Raw genomic sequence first — 22,570 nt, forward strand, 5'->3', positions numbered from 1 at the left:
CTAAGTGGGTTAATTGCCCATTAAATAAATAAACAAAAATATCAACTTTTTTTTCCAGAGAATTTTAGCAGGATTCAGTCTCATAATATATTATTCAGAAGTCCAGGATACAATCCAAATTTTCTCAGTATAAAAAGAGCCAGGAAAATCTGAATAATACTCAAGGGAAAAGACCATAATAGGTGCTAACCCTGAGATGACTCAGATGGTGGAATTACGAGACAGAAGTACAGTAGCTGTTATAACCATTCTTCACTCTTGAAATGAATGGAAAGATAGAAATTATCAGCAGAAAAATAGAAACTATACAAAAATAACCCAATGAAAATTTTAGAACTGAAAAGATGACATCTGAAGTAATAAATTCATTGTATGGGCTTAGTGACAGAAAAGAGATGACAGAGGAAGAAAAAAATCCATGAACTTGAAAATAGATCAATAGAAATTATGCAGTATTTTATATTTGTAAATGTACATTTTTTTTATTGGGAAAAGATGAACAGCATCTTAGAATACCATGGGACAACATCAACAAATTGAAAATTCATGTTATTGGAGTCCCAGCCCAGAAGGTGAAAAAATATGAGGGCAGCCGGGGAAATAAGACACATTTCCTATTTAATAGGCAAACCTATTAAAACAACTGCAGACTTCTCATTTCTGGCCATGTGGGCCAGGGACAGTGGAATAACATCTTGAAAGTACTGGAAGAAAAGACCTATCAACTCAGAATTTTATATCCAGAAAAAATATCTTTTAGGAGTGAAGGAAAAATAAAGATCTCAGGTGAAGGAAACTCCAGAAACTTCATTTCTAGCAGCCCTGCTCTTCACTGCTAACAGAAGTTTTTCAGGCTGAAGGGAAATGATACCAGTGGGAAACTTTGAACTTGAATGAAAGAAGAATAAGAGAAATGATAAGTAGGTATCTAACACCATAGATGCCTGTTAGTGAAACTAGACAAAGATACAAAAGTAACCAAAAATCCTCTCTAACGCCACGACACAGGGATAACTGTATACTACTGGCAGCATTTTGGATATGGTTCCTTCAAGTTATTTTCTCTATGAATAGCATTTCTTTTTCTCTTCCCTCCCTCCCCCTCTCTTTCTTTCAACAAAGATTATAGCATATATGGTTTTATAATATTCTTTATCAATTCACATTGTATTATAAACACTTTTTTTGTTTAGAAACCTTAATTACTGAAAGTTTTATTAGGCTTGATAATGATATTTTAGTTGTTTTTAAAACAAGTACATTTTAGAAATACGTACTGACATACTCATGGATGCAGTGCTGTGGTGTCTGCGATTTGCTTCCAAAACCCAAGGTGGGGTACTCGGTGGATATGGATGAGATAAGAGTGGCCATAAATTGGGGCACCTGGGTGGCTCAGTCGGTTAAGCGCCCGACTCTTGGTTTTGGCTCAGGTCAAGATCTCATGGGTCATGAGATCGAGCCCTGTGGCAGGCTCCGCGCTCAGTGGGGAGTCTGCTTGAAGAGTCTCTCCCTCTCGCAACTCATGCTCATGCTCTCTCTCTCAAATAAATAAGTAAACGTTAGAAAACAAAACAAAAAAACCCCCAAATTGGCCATAAATTGATCATTGCAGATGCTGGGTAACGGGTACTTGATGGTTCCATTTACTACTTTCCGTAGTTTTCTATATGTATGCAATTGTTCATTAAAAAGCTTTAAGAAATCTTCATGGATGTGATTTTTAATGATTTAATCATATCCCATCCTGTGGACATTCCATAACATTTAGGTCTTCCTCTATTGTTGTAAATTGAGGTTGTTTCAGGTTACCTGTGGGCAGAGTTGGAACTACAGTCTTTGACAGCATCTCTGATTATTAACTTTTTCAGATGTGACTACTGAGTTAAAAGAGAATGGATATTTTGATGCTTTGACACATTTTGCCAAATCGTCCTTCAGAGGAGATATTGTATGTGGTTTCCATACAAGAGGTTTATAAGAGCTGCCAGGAGCAGCTCTATGTCATATATATTTGCAGCCTCTATTAATTTGATAGAGGCGGGGGGGAAGGTGGTAGCTTACTGTTTTCATGTGTCTTTCTTTGGTTTCCAGTGACATTGAATTCCCCAGCCTGACACTGAATTGGTTCCTATCCTTTCAGGGAGGGAGCAGGGGAGGAGAGTAGAAAAAAAGAAGACACTTGTTGCCCTTTCTTCATTCCCCACTTTGAAGGTAAGAGGAGACTAGACACAAGGAGCCCTGGGTTCTCATCCTGGCTCTGTCCCTTACTGGCTGCTGGCTCTACAACCTCAGCCTCTCTGTGGCTCAGATGTCTTCAGGGAAGACCTAGAGCAGGCTGCCAGGCTCCATGAAGGCAAGGTGCTAGAGATTCACAGGGGCCAGCCTGGCGCCCTGTGCCCATCGGGAGATGGGAGCTGTCATTGTCCTTAGGAAGCTGAGGATTGGGATATGATAAAAGGACCTGCTGCTGTCCCATGCTCAGAACTGGGGTCCCCCCCCCCCCCCGCCACAGGGAAGGCCCCTGCAGGAATTGCTGCTCCTGTTTGAGTCACTGTCTCTTTACCTTTCGTTCTTTGCAGTCTCCCTTGTCTTTGAGTCATGGCTGGGAGATGGAGGCAGTTATCGTAAGCCAGGAAGTCCATGCTGGGGAGTTGGGTGAGCTTGGAGGCAGGAATTCTGACTGACTGCTAATCGTATTTATCTGGGTCAGTGGAAATGCACATTGCCTTGCTTGGTTCAGAACTTGGGGTGAACCTCAGGTGGATGTGTTTAGCAGTGTCTCATCTTATTCTTTGGAGCAGAAATCAGACCTGGAACGTGATCTTTCCGGGGCGAGCCAGCCAAGTGGAGGGTCTTCGCCTCAACTCCCTGCCCCCTCCCTGGTCCTTCATCTTCCTCACACTGTTTCTCTATACCTAGGCCCAGAGCCCCTAAATTGGGCTTGTTCTTACTAAACACACACACACACACACACACACACACACACACACACACACACACACACATATCCCTTCCAGAAAGGTGAGACCAGCTGAAACAGAAAAGAAGACTCTGGCTCGCGGACTAAGAGAGAACCCAACATATTCCTTCTCTATTTACAGCTTTTGATTGGTGGGAGGTGGGGAGTTGATGAGAACCCTTTAGGTTATTTCAACACCAAGCAAGAAGGCCAGAACACCCTACCACACTCAGCTCAGAGCACGGATGCTGTTGAGTGGGCAGAGAAGTATTTCTCCTGAAATCAAGGTTGGGTGCCCAGACCTCAGGGCTCCCCGCCTCCCCTGGTTTCGCCCTGGGACCACTTCACTGACTTCCTGTTTTCTTCTCAGGGCCCAGTGCAGCTGCAAGAGACCTAAGGGTAAGGTTGGGATGGAGAGTGAGTTTGGACCATTTTCTGAATTGAGGGAAAATCCAGAGAAAGGACAGCAGGCTTTCTTGTGAGAATTGGGCTCTACTGGGTTTTCCTGCCCCGGGCAGCGCCCTCTGCTCCATGGGAATGAGAGCAGAACTTCCCCGCCCCCCTCCCCGCTCCCGTCACCCCCCCCCCACACCGTGGGGTCTGCAGAGGGCTCTGGGGGCACAAACCTGTGGGCATTGAATAGCTTTATGTTTCATGTGTACGATCACAGAGAAGTGGTTCTTCTAACAGTTATAAGTCACCTCCGTTCATAATCGAAGGATGCTTTAATTTAAGAAGAAATCTTGAGTGTCTCAAGTAGATGTTCCTTAAACAGTGTTTCTTTTTCCTCTCTGAAATGGGCAGGTGCTTTACCTATAAGCTTTATTTCCAATGGCTTTATAGAGGTGATGAAGTGACACATGGTCTTAGAGTTAAAATAATAGTTTCATCTGTGTGCTGGAAAGTTCCTTCTCCTCTGTTTTCTCCCTTGGGCTTCACTGTAGCCCTGTGAAGTAAGGATTGTTCAGCTCCTTTTCTTGTGAGCAAACAGAGGCTCCAGAGGATACGTGCCTTGCAAGGACACGCAGTGATTTGGGTGGACAGCTAGGGGCCACTAGGCTGGGACCTGGTTTCAGAGTTTTCCAGGAGTTCAGCCTTCCTCGTACCACTCCCTTGGCTCTGGCTTCCCGAGGGTCCCCACTTCTGCTTCTCTTGGCTGTGCGGCAGTGTTTGAAGGAGTTAACACTGAAAGCGGCAGATGTCGGCTTTGTCGAGATGAACATCGAGGTCCTGCATTCAGCCAAAAGACAAATATTGATTCATGACACTCCCAGGAAGTTCATCTCCTCTCGCAAATGAAGACTTCCTCCACCCACAACAGGGAAGCCAGGCTGCCCCGTCCTGTGCCCCCTCCCCTGCTCCTGCCCGGGTGCAGGTCTACAAGCCACCAGTTATTAAGCATGGTCCTTACTTCCAACCCTTACAGCAGTCCTGGGAGGTAGGTGGTTTTGCATACATTTTACAAAGGAGGACCCTGAGACCTGGAGCGCTCATACCACGTTTGCCTGAGATCCCACAGGGATGAGTAATGCAGCTGGGATCCAAGTCTAGATTCGTTTGACTGCAAAGCTGGGTTCCGATGAAATTTGGCACCACCCTCCCAAATCAGGTCCCATCTGAGTGTCTTCCTCATCTCAGGCTTGGTCCTCGTCCCATCTGCACTGGGGGCTGCACCCAGGTTTTCCTGGCCGGTGGGCCTTGAGTCAAATCTGAGTTGAGGTCCTGGCTCTGCCTTCTACGAGTAGGATGCTTGTGGGCACGTCTCGCAGCCTCTCTGAGGCTCAGTTTCTGCGTTCAACAATTACCTGCCTTGGGGGGTTATTTTGAAGATTCAGCAGGTATTTGGCCTCAGATGTGGCATGTGGTAGGTGGCCAAGAGGCAGCTGCTGTTACTAGTTTGTTGGCTGCTTACTTTCAGGGAGTGGAGGGGGGTGTTGTGACCCTCCTCCTGCTGACCTTGGACAGTCCCTGCTCGCTCATCACTTCCCTCCCCTGCTCTGAAGCTTATCTGCTCTCTACTATGTGCCTGATAATCGCCAGACTCTTCCACAGCAACTCACAGTGCCACAGGCTGAGGCCCCATTCTCCCTTTCAGGGTCCCCTCCTGCTGCTCAGCTTCGCGCACCTGCTTGGGCTGACTTGACCCTCTCTCTGTGCCCTGGTGCCCTGCCCTCGCCCACCTCCATGCTGTTTCTCTCCTATCCTCCAGGCTTTCCCCATCTATGGACGCTTTGATCCCAGCTGGGATGTAGGTCCCTACTCCTGGGCTAAGATTCTTGAGCCCCTTCTTTGCCAGAAGAACATGTTCACTCTTTTGGCACATGAAGTCAAGCCACAGGCATTGACCTTGGCCCTGGCAACATTGAGGTAACTAGCTGGTTCAGGTGCTCACTATCTGGGGCTGTGTGTATGTGTGTTGGGGGTGGGGGGAGACAGACAAAGTAAAGAGTGCATTAGGTATTTGGGTCCTTGTCTGATTTCTCATGGTATTTAAGACTTAGCGTCTAGAGAGCAGGGGAGTGGCAGTTACTGTGGGCCTACTGTTCTAAGCTCAGAGTTACCGTCATCTTGGTTGAATTAATTGATCTGAATAGATGTGGTCCGAAGGTAAGCTCACAGCTTTGCCACATCCAGAGCAGCAGTGGTCAGGGAGGTGGGGGTAGGGTGGATGGGAGGGACGGTGGGGAGCCCAGGTACAGCTCTCTCCCTTCCCCCACACCCCTCCTTTCCCCTCCATCCTCCTAAGTCGCATTCGTTGATTGGGTCAACATGCGGCGGTTGACAACTTTTTTGCTGTCTTGCCAATGGGCTGTAGGGAGGAAAGCTCACAGGGTTTAGGGCCAAACATTCCCCGGGCAGGTTACATAACTTTCTCAGCCTCACGTGCCTCTTCTATAAAGTGTTGCAACAGTAGACTCGATATTCATGAGGGTGTTCTGTTGAGATCTTTGAGAATTCTCTTTTTTTAAAAAAGATATTTATTTATTTAGAGACAGAGAGTGGGGTGGGGGTGTGGCACAAAGAGAGGGAGAGGGAATCTCAAGCAGACTTGGTGCTGAGTGTGGAGCCCGACTCGGGGCTTGATCCCACCATCCTCAGATCATGCCCTGAGCTGAAATCAAGAGTCGGATGCTCAACTGACTGAGCCACCCAGGTGCCCCAAGAGATCTTTGAGAATTCTTAATCAGCATCCTCTTCATCATTGTGACCAAGTTCTCATTTATTGACAACATCCCTAAGGTGAGGCATTCATTTTCATCTGACAGATAAGGGACTGATGCACATGCTACCAGAGCACAAAATTTCTCCCGCATATGCAGTCATGCATAATTGAACAATTTAAATGATTTCTGTCTCTTAACTGATTTCATGAATATAGGGCTATAGGCATTTATAAATCTGTTACCAGAAATTCATCATGGAGTATAAACTTTCCTTCACATGGACTAGCAGCCTTATTTCTTTGGGAACTGTAGTTCACAAGGAGTTACTTGTATCACCTTCTAGTGCATGGAGGGCACAGAGCCCACGCCCCTGTGCCCTGGGTCATGGCCTGGGGATGAGCTCTCTCACATACTAAGGGACTGGCTCTGGCCAGCTTTCTGTGCACATACTTTATCTTTATTCATGAGCAAAATCAGCTTGTTTTATGTTTAGGAACTTTGGGGTTGTTCTCCAATAGTTACAATTTCAAATGTTGACTCCGTAAATGCCAAAGGTCCACTGTAATAACAGCAACCATCCAGGGCTGCTGAAAGATCCAATTCACCATATCAAGTATCTAGCATCCTAAGTGTGCACTGGGCTTTGAACTCAACACTACTGATTTCCTCATAACTGAAGTCATTTGCTTCCGGGGTTGGGTGGGCACGCCTGTGGCCGAGAGAGTCACAGGCCAAACAAGATGACCACTGGAATACAGTCTTTAATACCATGGTCTTTTGAGTCAGACAGTGCTGGATTCCAGTTTTGGCCCTTCCATTTACTAGTCAAAGCCCTTCAACCTCTTTAAAATTCAGCTTCCTTCTCTGGGAAATGGAAGTGATAACCATGCCAACCTCAGAGGATGGCAGTTAGGGTTGAATGAACTCTTCTGTGTTCAGGTTTAGTACAGCACCTGGCACATAGGAAGCCCCCAGAAGGAGCCACGGTGACTTCACTCTCCCTCTCTCTCTCTCTCTCTGTGCGGGGATACACACCCAGTAGGCACTTCATGTTCATTGATGATTTCGGTTCAAGTCTGAAATCATTGCCCTATTTAAAAATTAACCACCTTTCCCCCACCCAACACACATATTATAAGCCCTGGCGGTGGGCCCCAGTCTGATATTGCGTACCACTTGTATACCTTGTGCCTGGCAGTACTGAAGCAGCAGAAAGCGTGTTGGTGAACTCTATCCCCATAGAGCCCCATCCAATTGGAAGAATAAGATTCGACTCCTTCCACAGCACCTGGAGGAGCCTATAAGACAACATTCACTTAGGTCAGGAGCGCGGTGGAGCCCCACACAGGAGGAGCGCTCCATCCTGGAGAGTCTAGGAAGCTTCCTCTGTGGAAATGGGCCGGGAATGGGTATGCCCTGGGATCCCTGAAATGAAGGGAGGGAATGACGAGTAGGGAGGGTTGAGGGTGTGATGAACTAGTGAGTGCTGAGATCTGTGGATCTGGCCCCTGAAGAAAAATAACCAAGCCTTCCACTGGTCAGCATGCTCCATTAAGCACCAGCTAGGTGCAGATATAAAGTGGTCTTTGTGTATGGGTGGTGGGGAGGGAAGTGAATGTAGAAAACTTCAGAAAACCAGCCCTTGTCCTCTAGGGAGAAGGACCATTCCTCCAGGAGTGCAAGTTGAGTGCGAGCCCTTGTCTGGGACTGCCCTGAATGGAGCACAGTCCTGCGCCCACAAGATTAATCTTCAGTCACATTGCTGCCTGTGTCATCTGGTGACTGAAGTCAGGATCACAGCTGAGGGGAAAGAAAGGTGAAAGACGCACGTTGAGGCAAGGGCAGTTAGCGCTCTCTCTGGTAGTCCTGACTCCCCCTGACCTCATAACAGATGTGAATTATTCACATCTCCCCTTGGAGCTGGTGGCCCAGAACTGACAACGGTCTGGCCTGAAATTCTCAAAGACCTGGACTGAGGCCAAGGCCCTGCCACCTCCTCCGGAACTCCGGGCCATGAAGGGGCAGCGGACTCCCGGGTAGTGGAGGAGCCTGTGATAAGCAAGGACTTCATGTGCTTGAGGCCATGTTGTTGACCCACCACCCACGTTCACCCTCGGCTGAGCCAACATGGCTCTCTCCCACTTCACATTCTTCAATGACTCTATTGTTTATTGGTCTGGAGCAATTAAATCAGAATCTACCGAGGGCAGTGTGGGGCATCTATATTTTTAGATGCTTCCTAGGTGATGTTAAGGCCCAGGTAATATAGAGAAATACCGAGTGCCCCCGTGGTTCCTTTCACCTACACTGTCCTTTATGGTTATGGGACCGTAAAGGGGTAGGGTGCTCCTCTGAGGACAGTCTCGATCAAACCCCTTCTCCTCTACATTCTCTTCCCTTTTCTCTTTGTATGGTGGGCCAGCTGGCCTTGGGCTGGACCTAGGAAAGAGATCAATTTGCTTAGGTGAGCAAGGTAAACAGTTGCCACTTCAGTGGCCTTAAGGAGTGGCAGCTCACGGCAGTGACTTTGACCTTTGGGAAATATCAAGAACTCTGGCCTGACATCCTCCGGTCCAGTCAGGTAAAAATCAAGATGGAAGGGGAAAACAAACAGTCCTTGGCACGATCTCTGGCCCAGGAATTCCTGGAGAAAATTATGTTTAAGACAACATGAGCCGATATCCTTGTTCTCATTAAAGACACAGTTCAACTGGTTCTGACGAAAAGATGTAGGTCATCAGACCCTCATTATCAGGATTTAAGAGAAAATTCTTAATCTGTGGCCTTTCGGTAGAACTCTTTCCCTCTTGTGTTGTCATTTGGTCCTCCTCTGCTCTTCAGCGAGAATCCTGGACCCCCTAGTTCCTCTGCTGGGTTGTAACAGGTCTACTCTTCAGTCCCGGAGGTGGGGAGGGGGTGTCTTTCTGAGGTAACTGCCACCTGCTTCAGCTGCTGGGCCCTGAGAGGATGGTGGGGCACCTGTATCTGTTTGATCTGCTGTAAATAAAATTCTGGTTTGATATTGCTGTGCTCCTGAGCTTTACACACTTGGGGGCCAGATGCTTCCAGATAAGAATGCCTTAATTCTGCCTAGTTGGGGGCAGTTGTGGGTAGTTTTTTTAAGCACCCTACATATCTAGCCAACCAGTGAAACCTGTTTTTCAGGAGGCCAGCTGGGATCAGAAAGGTATGATTTTACTGGGGGTAAGTTTCGGGCCATACAAACCAGAATTCCTTGCCCAGGGTCTCCAGAGACCCACCAGACGCTTGGAGTATTTCAAAAAGCCAGAGAGCAGAAGCACATTTATTTAAAAAAAAACAAAAAACAAAAAAACGAAAAACCCCATACAGACCGAGGAAATTATCCAGTTTCTTTGTATCATGCTGGAATTTTACCAACTGATTGTGATAACAATGACAATCTCATGCTGATCAGAATCTCTTATTGGCAGCAGTATCTCTGTTCATTTGATAACAAACAAGAACTCAAATTCTTAATTAACTTTGGCTGATAGCATCTTTTAAAACCTGGCAATCATAGCAGGAGGAAACAAATACAAGGTGTCCTTGGTGTGGAAGAATTCAGGAACCTCTGGCTTTGACTACATTAAGGGGAGCTCCTGTTACTTCCCTCTGCTAGGGAAGTGCTGATGTGAGGAGAGATCTGTGTGGATGATGGAAGAATATATTGCTGAGAATTCTGCTGTTGTTCCTAGATAGTAGAAATAAAAATTCAGGAAGTCTCTACTAAGAAGCTCTGTTGGGGTAATGCTAGCTGCACTTGGTATTTTTGCTCACTTTTCGTAGTCCACTGGTCTCACCTAGATGCAGGGTGTGTATGTGCGTGCATGTGCACTTCCTGGAAAATGTAATCCCTGGCTGGGCCGCCACTTTCAGCCACAACTCTGTAATGGCAGAAGGATCACAGTTTTGGTGGGGCAGCCAGCCATCCTTGACAGGAGAAACAGGAAGGGGAGTCATTATGAGATTAAGTGGCAGCCCAGGCGGCACAAGTGAAGAAAGGGGAGCCCATCAAGGTGAAGGCTTCTGGAAGCCAGGACAATTGGACTGCTTCTCAGAGGCATTGTGGTTCACTAAGGTACCCTCTGGGGGCAGTAGGGATTCAGGGTCTCTAGGGACAGAAAATTTAGTTTCTAAGGTACAGAGGAGGATGAGGTTTGCACACTGAGGGGTTAAGGAGATGGTGATCAGGGCAGAGTAAAGATGTGTCGCCAGAAGGCCCAAGATGGTGACCAGCCATGGCAGTTGAAAGCAGCCAGGCTCTTAGGAGCCCTTTGAAGGGCCCTGAGTAGAGAGACATATGTTGGGTCGCACGAGCAGTTTGGGGGGTTAGAATCATCTAGTTTGACCATTGGCAATGACATCTTGAGCAAATGGCTTAAACTCTTAGAGCTTCCTTTTTGTTTATAAAAGAGGATTCTTAATAGCCCACCCCATAGGGTGCTGGTAAGGATTCAGTTTGGTAACATTTCTAAACTGCTAGCACCCAGGAAGGAGCTTAGTAGATGGCTCGTGGCCTTTTTAACCTGGATTGTTGCAATAACCTTTCGAAAAGTCTTCTTCTTCTTTTTTTTTTTTTAACTTCCTGCCCCCTGCTATGTACAGCTCTTGATTCTCGGCACAGTAGCCAGAATGATCCCTTTCAAACCTAAGTCAGCCAAGCCTTCTTCGGAGTGAAAGCTAGACTCCTACACCAGTCAAAGGCCCTAGGTGATCTGGCTCCCAACGCTTCCTGGCCTCATCGGCTGCTACCCTTCTCTTCACCTCCTCTGTTTCTGGCCTCCATGCTGTTCTTGAAACAGGTCATTCCTGCCCCTGCCCAGGGATTTTGCTGTTCCGTTCACCTGGATTCGCCTTCTTTCAGAAATCTGTGTGACCCCTCTTTCACCTCCCTCTAGTCTTTGCTCAAATGCCTTTTTCTCAGTGAAGCTTTTGGACCATCCAATTTAACACTGATCTCCCTGCCCTCATACACCCTGGCTGTCCCTATTCCATCTTCCCTGCTTTAATTTTCCGCATGGCAGTTATCCATCCGCAAAGCATCACGTACATATTTATTTTGTTTTACTCTTTCACTGTTGCCCTCACTGGAAGGCAAGTTCTGGGGGGTGTGGGATTTCTGGCTGATTTCTGCACGGCCATATCTGCGGTTGGATAGCGGTAGGCAATAAGCACTGGAAGCATGAATGAGCCCCTCTCTCTTAAGTATTTGTGCATGTTGTTCTCACGGACTCTGGGACTGCTGCAAAGTGGAGGAGCTCAGGCCTCTCTGCTCATGTCCCTTACCCTGAACTCCCCTAGACAACCAGGACTTAGACCCTCCTACATATAAAAAACTTGGGAGAACCATTACACTTGAAACCACGGAATCTCAATAAGCCTTGAAATCTCACACTCCATTTACAGGAAACACTAGAGCAGAGAGGAGTAAGTTAAACAATACCATAAGGAGATCCTCCACCAGATTCAGTACGAGGCACATTCCATGGGTCAGACGACTTCATTTCTTCCACAAATATATGTCCTAAAAAAAGGAAAATAAGGGTGTGGGGAACTACTATAAATTAAAAGAAAGTTGAGAGTGGTATATCATCCACACAAAATGTTTGGATCCTCATTTAAGGAATTTCGTGTAAATTTTGGGAGAACTGGTAAAAATTGGAACGTGGATTGGGTATTAATGGCACCGTGGTTCTATATATATCCTCATGTATTTTTTGGCAGAACCCAGGGTGTGTGTGGCATATTATAGAGAATTAAGCTCCAAAGAAAATTATTTGAGGGCCTCTGGTCCCACGTCCCCCAAGGATGGCACATAGCTAATACCGTCCTGGATGCCATCGAGGTAAGTTCATTTATGACATAAATGGATGTCGTAGGACATCAGGGCTTCATTTTCTCATGGAACACCAATGGAGAAGAGCTGGTGATGGAGACGGATTCGAGGGCTGACATTTGCTTTTTTTAATTACACCAGAGAAGGAAGAGGGGGAGGGGAACACATCAAGTTGGCAAGTTGTTGGTACTCTTTGGAGCTGGGTTCTGAAATCAAGTTCATTGTGTTACTCCCTATACCTATTTGTATGTGTAAAAACTGCTATCATATAAACATCATTCTTTTTTAAATATTAAGAGGAGGTGAAACAGTCCCACTTCCTGAGGAGGAGGGAGGCCCATTTTCTGTTCTCTCTGCTTCTCTGCTGGGTGTGGGTTGAAGAAAAAAGGGGTGGGCCTGTTGCTTGGGAGGCGTGCAGTGCTTGTTCAACCCGCCTTATAGGCTTTTCTGCTCCTTCTTTCTTGGCTCAACTCTGACTGGTGGAGTGGAGTGCACGGTGGTTCATGGTGTGGTAAGACTGGGCAAGATACCGGCTCGGGCTGGGGCTCTGAGTGCTTGTACTGGGCAGTGGGCATCAGCCAGGGAGGAAGCCGGTAGGGTGCGAAGTGCCTCCTTTCAGCCAGATACCTGTCAAATGGGAAGGCAAATATTTCTACAAATATACAACCATGGAAGGCACAAGGTTGAAGACAGTAGCAAATGGCCCATGACTTCCCTTTGCTGTGGCTCTGTTCATCCTGAGTTCAGAGCTCTCCTCATCTGTTTGGAGTGGCTGGCTCTGGTCAGAAACCACAGAGCAGCTGCACCATCTGTGGCGGGGACTCAGTACCCCCCACCGAGTTCTGTCCTCATGCTTTTCGAAAACCTCAGGGAAATGTACTCAGGCCTTCCTTCTCCATCAGTGCCTGCCTGGCTGGGAAAAGATCTAATCTCTGTTAAGAGAGTTTTTGCAGCCTGGGTCTGGAACAGTTGGGGCAAGCAGGAATGAAAGCCCCTTTATCTTCAGGGCTTTGATCTGGGCAGGATTTCCCTCTCCCTTACCATTAGCTCAGAGGCTGGGCTTGCCCTCAGGTAAACACTGGCAAACCCAGCTACCCCTAGACACTGAAATCTCTCCTGGCTTCCTTTCACTCTCTCTGCAGGTTGATCAACTACAAGTTGGTTTCCTGTTGCTTAACATGTTTCTAACTTGAGCAAAATTGTGGCTTGTCGGAAATATTTGACATAACTATTAATTTTTTGACCTATGCTGGCTCCCGCTGATAGAACTCAGGAGCTAAGGGCTGGGAGTGAGTCAGCAGCCTGGATCACCTCGCTGGGGACTGTGGAAGTGGCTGATAGCAGAATCTGCCTCAGGCACTCGTTGCTGCAGGAATTAAAGGAGCTTTGCCAAATTACAGGAGCTTTACCATATGGAAAGCACTTAGCACACGGTAAAAGCTCACTAATTATTAGCTGCAACGAAGTGATAAAGTCTATCATTAAATTGTCACCACAACCCTGCAGGGGCAAATTTTAAGGTATTATTATCCATCCTTTACAGATGAAGACACCAGGCTTATAGAAGTTGACGAACTGGCCTATCCTCCTCTAATGGACAGATAGAAAAGCCAGAATTTGAATCTGGGGTTTTGAGATGACAGAGCATTGAACTCTTTCTCCAAAGCCAGGGCTTCGCAAACTGTCCATGAAGAATCAGGTTTTCCCCCCACAACCTGTCACACATCAGTAGTTTCTAAAATACAATGAAAAGGATTTATTGGAATAGTGAAATGAAGGACATTTAAAATATAAGCCTTATTTTTAAAGTGATTGTTAGATTCAATAGGCATAAAATTACTCTTTCAAATTAGTGTAAAAGAGGATTACATTTGCTATCTGTCCTCTTCTCATGCCGGATCTTGAGAAAGCTTTCTCAAACTAGCCCCAAACTGCAGATCTCGCTTTGAGGAATGGTGCCCCGTTTCCCAGAGCGTGGTGTGCAGGGGGGACCACTTACATCAGTGTCACTTGGATGCTTGCTAAATGCCCCTCTCTGAGCCCCGTCCCAGACTGCTTGGGTCAGAACAACTGAGGGAGAAGTCAGGAATCTGCAGTTCAACGAGTCACTCGGTCATCGCGATGTACTCAGTCTGACCACCAATGAATGCTCTGTGCAATGCTGCTTCCACTCACGGATAATAGAGGTTAGAGAGATGGTCAAGTGAGTGCAGTGTTTTAGTCTACACCCCCATCCCCAGCCGGCTTTTTTTGTTGTTGTTGCTGTTTTTAACTTCTCATTAATTAAATAATTTATTTATATTTTTTCATTTTTTTATTTTTTGTAAAGATTTTATTTATTTATTTGAGAGAGAGAGAATGAGAGATAGAGAGCACGAGAGGGAAGAGGGTCAGAGGGAGAAGCTGACGCCCTGCCGAGCAGGGAGCCCGATGTGGGACTCGATCCCGGGACTCCAGGATCATGACCTGAGCCGAAGGCAGTCGCTTAACCAACTGAGCCACCCAGTGGCCCTAAATTCTTTTTTTTTTTTTTAAGATTTTATTTATTTGACAGAGGGAGACACAGCAAGAGAAGGAACACAAGCAGGGGGAGTGGGAGAGGGAGAAGCTGGCTTACCGCTGAGCAGGGAGCCCGATGCGGGGCTCGATCCCAGGACCCTGGGATCATGACCTGAGCCGAAGGCAGACGCTTAATGACTGAGCCACCCAGGCGCCCTGTTTTTAAATTCTTAAGAAGGTCCTTTCCATAGAAACTCACGGACAGAACCTGCTTTCTCAACTCATTTCAGTACCTGTCGGCAAACATGTACTGAGTGCAAATGACAGGCTGGGTGGAGGGAAGCAGACCACCCAGGGTGCTCACAACCAGTAAACGAGTGTCGATAGAACAGAGGATAGAATCTAGGGTCACTTTGGTGCACAGAGATGGGGGAGATGAGGAGGAATGAGCAATGGAGACTACTGAGGGATGACCAGGAAGGTGGAGAAAAACTAGGAGAGTGAGTGTGGGTTTTGGAAGCCAGAAGGAGGAAATGACCAACTTGGTAAAATACTGCTGATGAGCTGAGCAAGATGAAGACCGAGCACTGACCATTTATTTAGCAACACGGGAGTCATGAAGGTCTTTGGTGAGCTTGAAAAAGAGCAGTTTCCTAGAGATGGGAGAGGCTTGTTGGGGTGCATTCCAGTGCAAATGGGAAGAGGGAAATTGGAAACACTGACTGCACACAGTTCTTTCAAGGAGTTTTACTGCAAAGGAAAGAATGCAGGAGCTGGGAGTTAAGATGAGGTCAAGAAGTTGCGCAGGAGGGACAGGGAAATGAAACTTCCTTAGAACTCGTGCCATGGCTAAATCTGTGACTGCTGTAAAGTCCTGTATCTTTTGCAGCGAATTCCTTCAGCAAAACAGAAAAATTGTCTCCTATACTTTCTTCTCAAGCTCTTTCAAACTCTGCCCACTCCCAAATGATATTGTCCAAAAAGAGTCTGCAAATCACTCTTTATTCCTTACATAGCTTAATTTGAACATGTTTTTTTATATGACATTGCATTTTTTCATATTTGCTTCATCTATGTTTTGGCCGAAGTGTGCTAAAGTAGATTTCATCTCTAACCACTTCACCTGCATGGGACTTAAAAAAAAAAAAAAAAAAAAAAAACTACCACCAAAAACCAACATAACCAGATTATGTAATAAGACTTATTGTTATACCTAACAAAATTAATAATGATTTCTTAGTATCATATAATACCAAATCTATATGCAAATATCCCCATTTATCCCCAGTGGTGTGTTGTTCAAATCAGGGTTCAAGCAAAGTCTGCACATTGCATGTGATATTTTTGTCTTTGAAGCCATTTGTTTTTCCTGCCCATTGACCTGTTGAAACTAGATCAGTTGTTCTGTAGAGTGCCCTGCTTTCTGGATTTGTCTTATAACTTCTCTGTGGTGTCCTGTAACTTGTTCTTCTTTCTCCTGTGTTTTCTAAAAACTGGGATTACACATAAAGTCTTAATTATATACAGATTAAACATTTCAGGTGAGAATTTTTCAGAGGTGGTGCTGTATGCTTCATGTCGCCGCACATCAGAAGGCACATACTGTTTAGGTGTCCCACTCTTAGTGAGGCTAAGACTGATCAGGGTCAGGTGGTGTCTGCCTTAAGAGAGGTGTTGTGTGTGTGTGTGTGTATGTGTGTGTGTGTGTGTGTGTGTGTGTTTAAGATAGGAAAAACAATAGCTTGTCTGTGTGCTGATAAGCATGATCTTTGAAAGAGGGCTACATATGATGCAGAAGAAAAAGGGGAGATTTTGTAGAAGAATATCCTTAAGTAGACAAGAGTATACAGGACCTAGATGAACAAATGTTGGGTATTCCATGTGTTGGGTGCAGCCAATTCATCCGTAGCAACAAGAGGTCATTTGGGCATGAATGCAAGTATGATGAGTAGCTGTGGTACAAAGGTATGTTGTGTGTGTGGTAATTCTATTCTGATAGCTTCCTTTTTCCATATGAATAAGTAGCAAGTTCATCAAGGGAAGGGGATGATGAGGGGACTTTTCACGGGGAGAAAGTCAGATAGTCCTCTAGGAAACTGGCGGGTGAATTGACCAGAAAAGTAACATGTGATTTCTAGAAAGCATGAAGGAGCTGCTTGCAGTTAGTGATCATGAACTTGAAGTGAAATCCCTAAGTATTATTTTGTGATTTCTTTAGCCATGCAGCTGTATACTTGCAGGTGTAGGGGAGGACAGAGAGTTGGATTTAACCAGGATTGGGATTTATCCAACATTGTGTGTTGAGAGAGGCCAACTGAATGACCGACCATGGAGTTGAAGCTGGGTAGGAAGGGAAGTGAGGACATGAAGGAAGTGGGAGACAGTGAGAAGGTGGTAGGAGCAACCACAGGAAGATAGTTGGAGGTCGGTACTAGTCGGGCTAAACTACAAAGATAGGAGCGGTGATTGAGGGTGGTGGTGCCTGAAATCAAGACTGTGGAGTTATTTTTTGAAAATGATAAGATCAGAGATACGACGTTGGGGGTGAGTGGCTAAAGTCGCCATTTTTGGAGTAGAGGAGAACAAAGAACTGAGAGACCAGGGGACTGGAATGGTTCTGAATGTGGATGTTGATATCCCCAAAGACGGGGCAGAAATAGTGTGCGGAGGATTATAGTGAGCCAGGTGTGAAGATATTCAAGGAATGAAGAAGAGTGTCCTGGTGGAGGGGAAATGACTTCACCAAGGCAGGTAGCAGGCGGCGGCGTTTGCACGGGGTTGTGCGAGGATGAAATGAGTTGGTGCACGTGAGGTTCTCGGCACTGAGCACAGGCTCTTCGTGTCTCAGCGCTTAACCCACTGGATTTATTTTTACAGGGCAGGGGGGAGGGATTTCTCTTCATTTTAAGACCTTCTAAGGGGCAGAGCTGTTCACATAGCTCTGTGTGCCCCCGGGAGATGATAAATCCCTTGTCACTCAGTGTACCCAATAGACAAAATGAACATCTGCAGCGACAGGGCTGCCAAGGGGATTCTAGCAACCAAAGGTGATGGGTGTGTGAGTGAGTGTGGGTGTAGCAGTTGAAGGATATGGGGGATGGGGCAGTGGTATCAGAGCTAGCTTCATTCTGTCATTCAGACGTGACCGAGCATGTCCCTCTTCTGGCTTAGAACCTGGCTAGATGTAGAGCGGCCAGAAATAAACCTGAAAGGAACCGTCAGTCTGGGTGGGATATCCCATCTGCAAGCAGATAAGTGTCACATAGTGTCCCGAGAGCCAGAACGGGCACAATGGGGTCGTGCTGACCTCCGTGGAGTCAAGAAAGTGTTCAGAGCCGAGCCCAGGGGCACTTGAGCTGGTGCTGGGGACGGTGCAGGTGCTGAGTGGGTGTGACCCCATGTGAACAGGGTAGGAAAGAACCTTTCGTCGGGAGGAATTTCCTTGCAGGGCAGCAAAAGATGAAAGAGCACAGGGCATCTGGAGTGCCATAACTGAGTTAATGCTGAGAAAGTCACTCCTCTTCCCTATTTTAGTTTCCCTATTTGTAATTTGGGACAGTAATGGTACACACAGGGTAGGGCCTGGTGAGAAGCAAATGAAATGATGCGTATAATTTTTGTCACAAGCCCTGTTGTGATCCCTTTGGGTGTATTACCTTACTTGATTATTTAAACAGTCCTACGAGTGTGGCTCTTTTATTATTATTCCCATTTTACACATAAAGAAGCTGAGTCTTAGAGGATTGAGTAGCTTGCGGGAGGTCATGTAACTGGTGAGAGACAGTTTGGACTCTTGCCCCGATCTGTCTAATCCCAGAGCTCTGACCCTCAACCCTGAAGCTAGTCAGTGCTGAGCACATAGCTAGTGCTAAATAAACGGTAGCTGTTATGGTCATGACTGCTCAAGTTTCTCACCTGGAGGATTGAGGACTCTGTTATAACTTCTGCAGTGGGTTGAAGTTCACCAGGGCTGCAATCTCATGAGCAGCAGTGACTGTTTCTGGAAGACTCTCATCACCTACCATAGATGTACATCAACAGTTGTGCTACTTTCTTTCAGCTCGTCGGTTTTTAGAAATCAAGAGCAGGGAGTGGTTGCTATCTCCTAGGAGGGCAGGTTGTTCTGAGCAGATGTGATTGGTAGGGGGAGGAAGATCTGCGTTAGCTGCACTCCTCTGCTATCTGGGCACTGAACTCAAACCAAAGTCGCACGCCCCAGCAGCTTACTTACTGGGGGATGCGAACCAGCATAAACAAGAGGCGTCATCTACAGAGCAGCGGGCTTCCCGCGGTGTTCCTTATGAGGGTGCCAAGAAAGAACCTTTTCCATCAGTGATGCCTGAGGAAAGCACAGACCTCTTAAGAGCTGCTGATCCTTCATTCACTCCACAAACAATTATTATCTGCCACCTGCCATATACTCCTCTAGGCCCTGCAGATAGTAGCGAAGAAGGCTGACAAGCTTTTTTATGGAAAGAGTTTCCATTTTTAGTAGAGGAGGCAGATGGTAACCAAATAATAATATGAATGCCCACGTAATTGCAAACTCATGCCACAAAGGCAACATCCATGACAGGGCAAAGGGTAGGGCTGTCAGAGATATTTTCGGACTCTCCCGGGAGTCTGCCTGGGAGCTAGTGCTTTGAATGGATGAGGAGAGCCCTGAGTTTTTGACAAAGATCACCACGACACCTCTCACTTTTGCCCTGTCAGACAGGCCTAGGGCCTGCCCACACCTGCCCACCCGCCAGTCTGAGCCCCAGGCCTGCCGGGCGGGGGCCTCTCCCTCGGTCGTGGGAGGGAGCCAGCTGTGGCCACCGTGGCTTCCTCTGCGCTCTGTGAATGCTGCATCTCTTAGGACAGCCTTGGAGACCAGCCCGACAGCGGGTATGGAGTTGATACACAAGGTATTTTCAATATTGTCCCTAACAGTTTCGCCTTCATTACTCCACTAACATAAGGAGCACAATAAAGGAAGTCAGACTGAGAGATGAGAAGTCCTCTCTCAGCTTGTTCCTCAACTGTTTTCAGGTCTCTATCACATACATTTTTTCTAGATATTTGGACTTGAGTAACTTTTCGTCACAATGATGTATGCACAGATAACGTTCTCTGTTGCACTCTTTTTGTTTTAATATTTGAAGAATTTTCCCCCCGATTGCTACATAAATTCACACACAATTATTGATATATGTTATTACCTTATATATTTTAAATTAATTAATATTGTTATATGTGTGTGTGTGTGTGTGTGTGTGTGTGTATTCTCTCTATCAGGTGGATGTACCCTAGTTTAACTATTTCCCTTTTGCTGAGGCCTTAGTTGTTAGCCGTAGGTTTTCACCATTAGAGATCTCCCAGCTGAAAACTATTTTTCTTCGTGCATGTGCATGTGGCTTTATAAAACTCATTCTTTATCCCGCTGACCCTCCTCCAAACCCCACCACAACTGTGAAAGGTTGGGAGTCCTCTACCTGCAAAGACACCGAGATACATCCTGTTTTTCTCCTTTCAATTATTTATTGTCTTATTTCCTGCAAGTCAAAAGCTCTTAATTCTTTGACCTGGTTACTTTCTAAAAAGGTTAAGTTAATTTCTACTTGCTCTCTCAAAATATACCAATTGTATTATAACCAGGGCAGTAATGAGTATTATCATTTTGAAAACTGCTGCCTCAGGTAAATTCTATAAACTGGCATCTTAACATGCCAGTTGTCCTATTTGGGCTTCTCTCAAGATTCACCATAATTTTATATGCCAGTTACTTATGTTTTCAATGTTGTGATTTGTCCATTCACGAGGGGCCTGTTTATTTTGAGAAGCTTTGACTCTCTTTACCCTTTGTGCAGCTGGACTCTTTTTGTCCTTTTAATTACATCATTTTCTTGGAGACAAGTGGGAGTTTTCTTGCAAGTGACTCTATCGAAGTTTTCTTTTACTATTTTTCTACATTCCATCAGAAGAGCTGACAAACATAGAATTCTGTTTTCAGCTTTCTAAAATTATATTTTTATAATCTTTTTTCTAACACCAAGAGTAATGCATATACATTTTAGAAATTTTGGAATATACAAGAAACTGTAAAACATGAAAACATTCATTATTTTACCATCCAGGCTTACCTTATTTTGTTTTGTTTCTAGTCCTTTCTCTTTTTTACATGTACATTGAAGAAAAAAATTTTTGGATTTGATTAGAATATTATATACAACTCTATACAACTTTGGCAACTTATTTTTTTCCAGTTAGCATTATACTGATTGAAATTTCACATATCATAAAGTGTTCTTTGATAATAAATAATTGTCTAGAGTGTATTCAGGGGTGATCTGAATCTTCTCTCCCCAAATTACTATTTGTGTAACCAGTGACCGAACAATCCTTTCTTCCTAGATTGGTCTGTGGTGCCTGCTTTATCCTTCTAGCATGTTCTTATCTAGTATCAGGCTATTTCTATGCCTTCTCTGCTATTCACGACCCTGAGCACAGCACCTATAATGGGCTCTTGTCTCTGTGTTTCTTTTTATGAGCTCTCCAGGCTTCCTGGATTGAGCTGTAGTGGAGGCCAGGAAACTTGCAGAGGGGCCTGTCTGCCTTGTTAATCTTTAACCCTGCCCCTGCTGGAAACCAGCTCTTACCTCTTCTTTGTTTTTTTTTTTTTTTTTTTGGCCTTTGCAGATGTTTTTCGATCATCCGGAGAAAAATGAGCCTTGGCCTCTAGACCCAATAAAGCAAACATTCCTCCCATGGAGACTAGCACTGGTTCCTAAGGACCTGAAGGGCCTGCAGCCCCAGGGGGATTAGCCAAAAGCAGGTAAGGAATACCTGGAGGCATGGGCTATGGGGGCAGCGAAAGGGTACATTCCTAATTAAAAAATGGGGCGGTAGAGTGTGCTGGCCAGGAGTCAGCGTCTCGAGGTCTGACTACAGCTTCACTATTGTCTTCATGTATTTGGTTCTGATTCAGTGAGGGGTGGGGATAGGTGGTTTCGCTGTGTCTATAAATGGGAAGTGTGAGATTTGAAGTTATTCTGTGATTCAGTCCACCCTTTTTGAGCACCTACTTTGTTCCAAGCCCTGCCTTTGGTACTGGGCATGTAGTGATGAGTAAACCAGGGCAGGAACCTTACTTTGAAATTTTCTTTCTGTTGCTTCAGGGTTGGCTTTTTCTTTATAGGTGACAATGTAGGTGGGACTGGATTCTTCTAGAAATCCAGTGGGGGTAGTAAGGATTTATTGATACAGTCGCATCAGTTCAGTAATGCTTTATTGAAAACCCAGTCAATTTTGGGGACTGTGCTGGATGCTGGGGTTTCAGGCATGAGCCAGGAGGAGGTCCCCTCTAGCAGGGTCAGCAGGAAAAGCGAGCATTGCTAAACACTAGAAATGAAGGAGGAGCGGGTGCTCCATGGGAGGCCGGAAGCAGAAAGTTAACCCTGTCTGTTTGCCAGGCAAGTGGACAAGGGAGAGACGACAGCAGTGCAAAGGCCCAGAGGCTAAGACATCTGGAAAATCCAAAGCTTGATATGTTTTCCCAAAGAATTAGGGGAGAAAAATTTACTACTCCCTTCCTTCTGTTCGGGCTGCTTAGAGGGAACCACCTCAGTCCCTGTCTCTTTAGAGAAGTTGGAGAGGGGATAAAGGGTCTTGGAGCTCTCTGTTGTCTATGAGCAGAAGCTCCAGCCAGAGAGTGGACTTGTAGCCTTAACAGAGGGTGGTGTCAGGACACCTGGGGAGCCCCAAGGTGAGCTTTCAGATGAGTGTGCCAGGGCCATGACCTTGAAGGCTAAGGCTGTCTTAAGGTGGCAGGACTCTTGTTCAGGGCTCTCTGGAAGAGCTTTTCTTTTCTGGGACCCTCAACCTTGGAGTATAGGTGCTGCCAGGAAGGTGACCACCATCCCCTTCCGAGCCTTAGTTCTTACACGGTGAATCGGGTCCCGCCTCCTTACCTCCTGTCTCATTTCACGCATATACCAGAAAAGTTAAGTCCCGACTCTGAACTGCACCACTTCCAAATCACTTGTGCAACTTTGGAGATCATATAAATAAGTAATAAATCGATAGATATAAAACCTGAGTTTTTTCAAC

At 45.9% G+C, this 22,570-nt stretch overlaps 1 protein-coding gene across 14 annotated transcripts in view; it reads left to right on the plus strand.

The window, feature by feature from the left end:
* Positions 1 to 22,570, plus strand: part of ST6GAL1 (ST6 beta-galactoside alpha-2,6-sialyltransferase 1) — a 159,462-nt gene that overhangs the window by 104,703 nt on the left and 32,189 nt on the right. For 10 of the 14 annotated variants that reach the window (XM_027582045.2, XM_027582048.2, XM_027582040.2 and 7 more), the window contains one exon: positions 21,161 to 21,296. The gene's annotated coding sequence lies outside the window, so the exon portion shown is untranslated. Of the gene's footprint in view, positions 1 to 2,135; positions 2,215 to 12,423; positions 12,495 to 19,167; positions 19,390 to 21,160; positions 21,297 to 22,570 lie in introns of those variants that run through there. The other 4 variants (XM_027582042.2, XM_027582050.2, XM_027582052.2 and 1 more) reach the window with 4 other exon arrangements.

The sequence above is a fragment of the Zalophus californianus genome, chromosome 1 (assembly GCF_009762305.2).
Source record: "Zalophus californianus isolate mZalCal1 chromosome 1, mZalCal1.pri.v2, whole genome shotgun sequence".
NCBI classification, from domain to species: Eukaryota; Metazoa; Chordata; class Mammalia; order Carnivora; family Otariidae; genus Zalophus; species Zalophus californianus.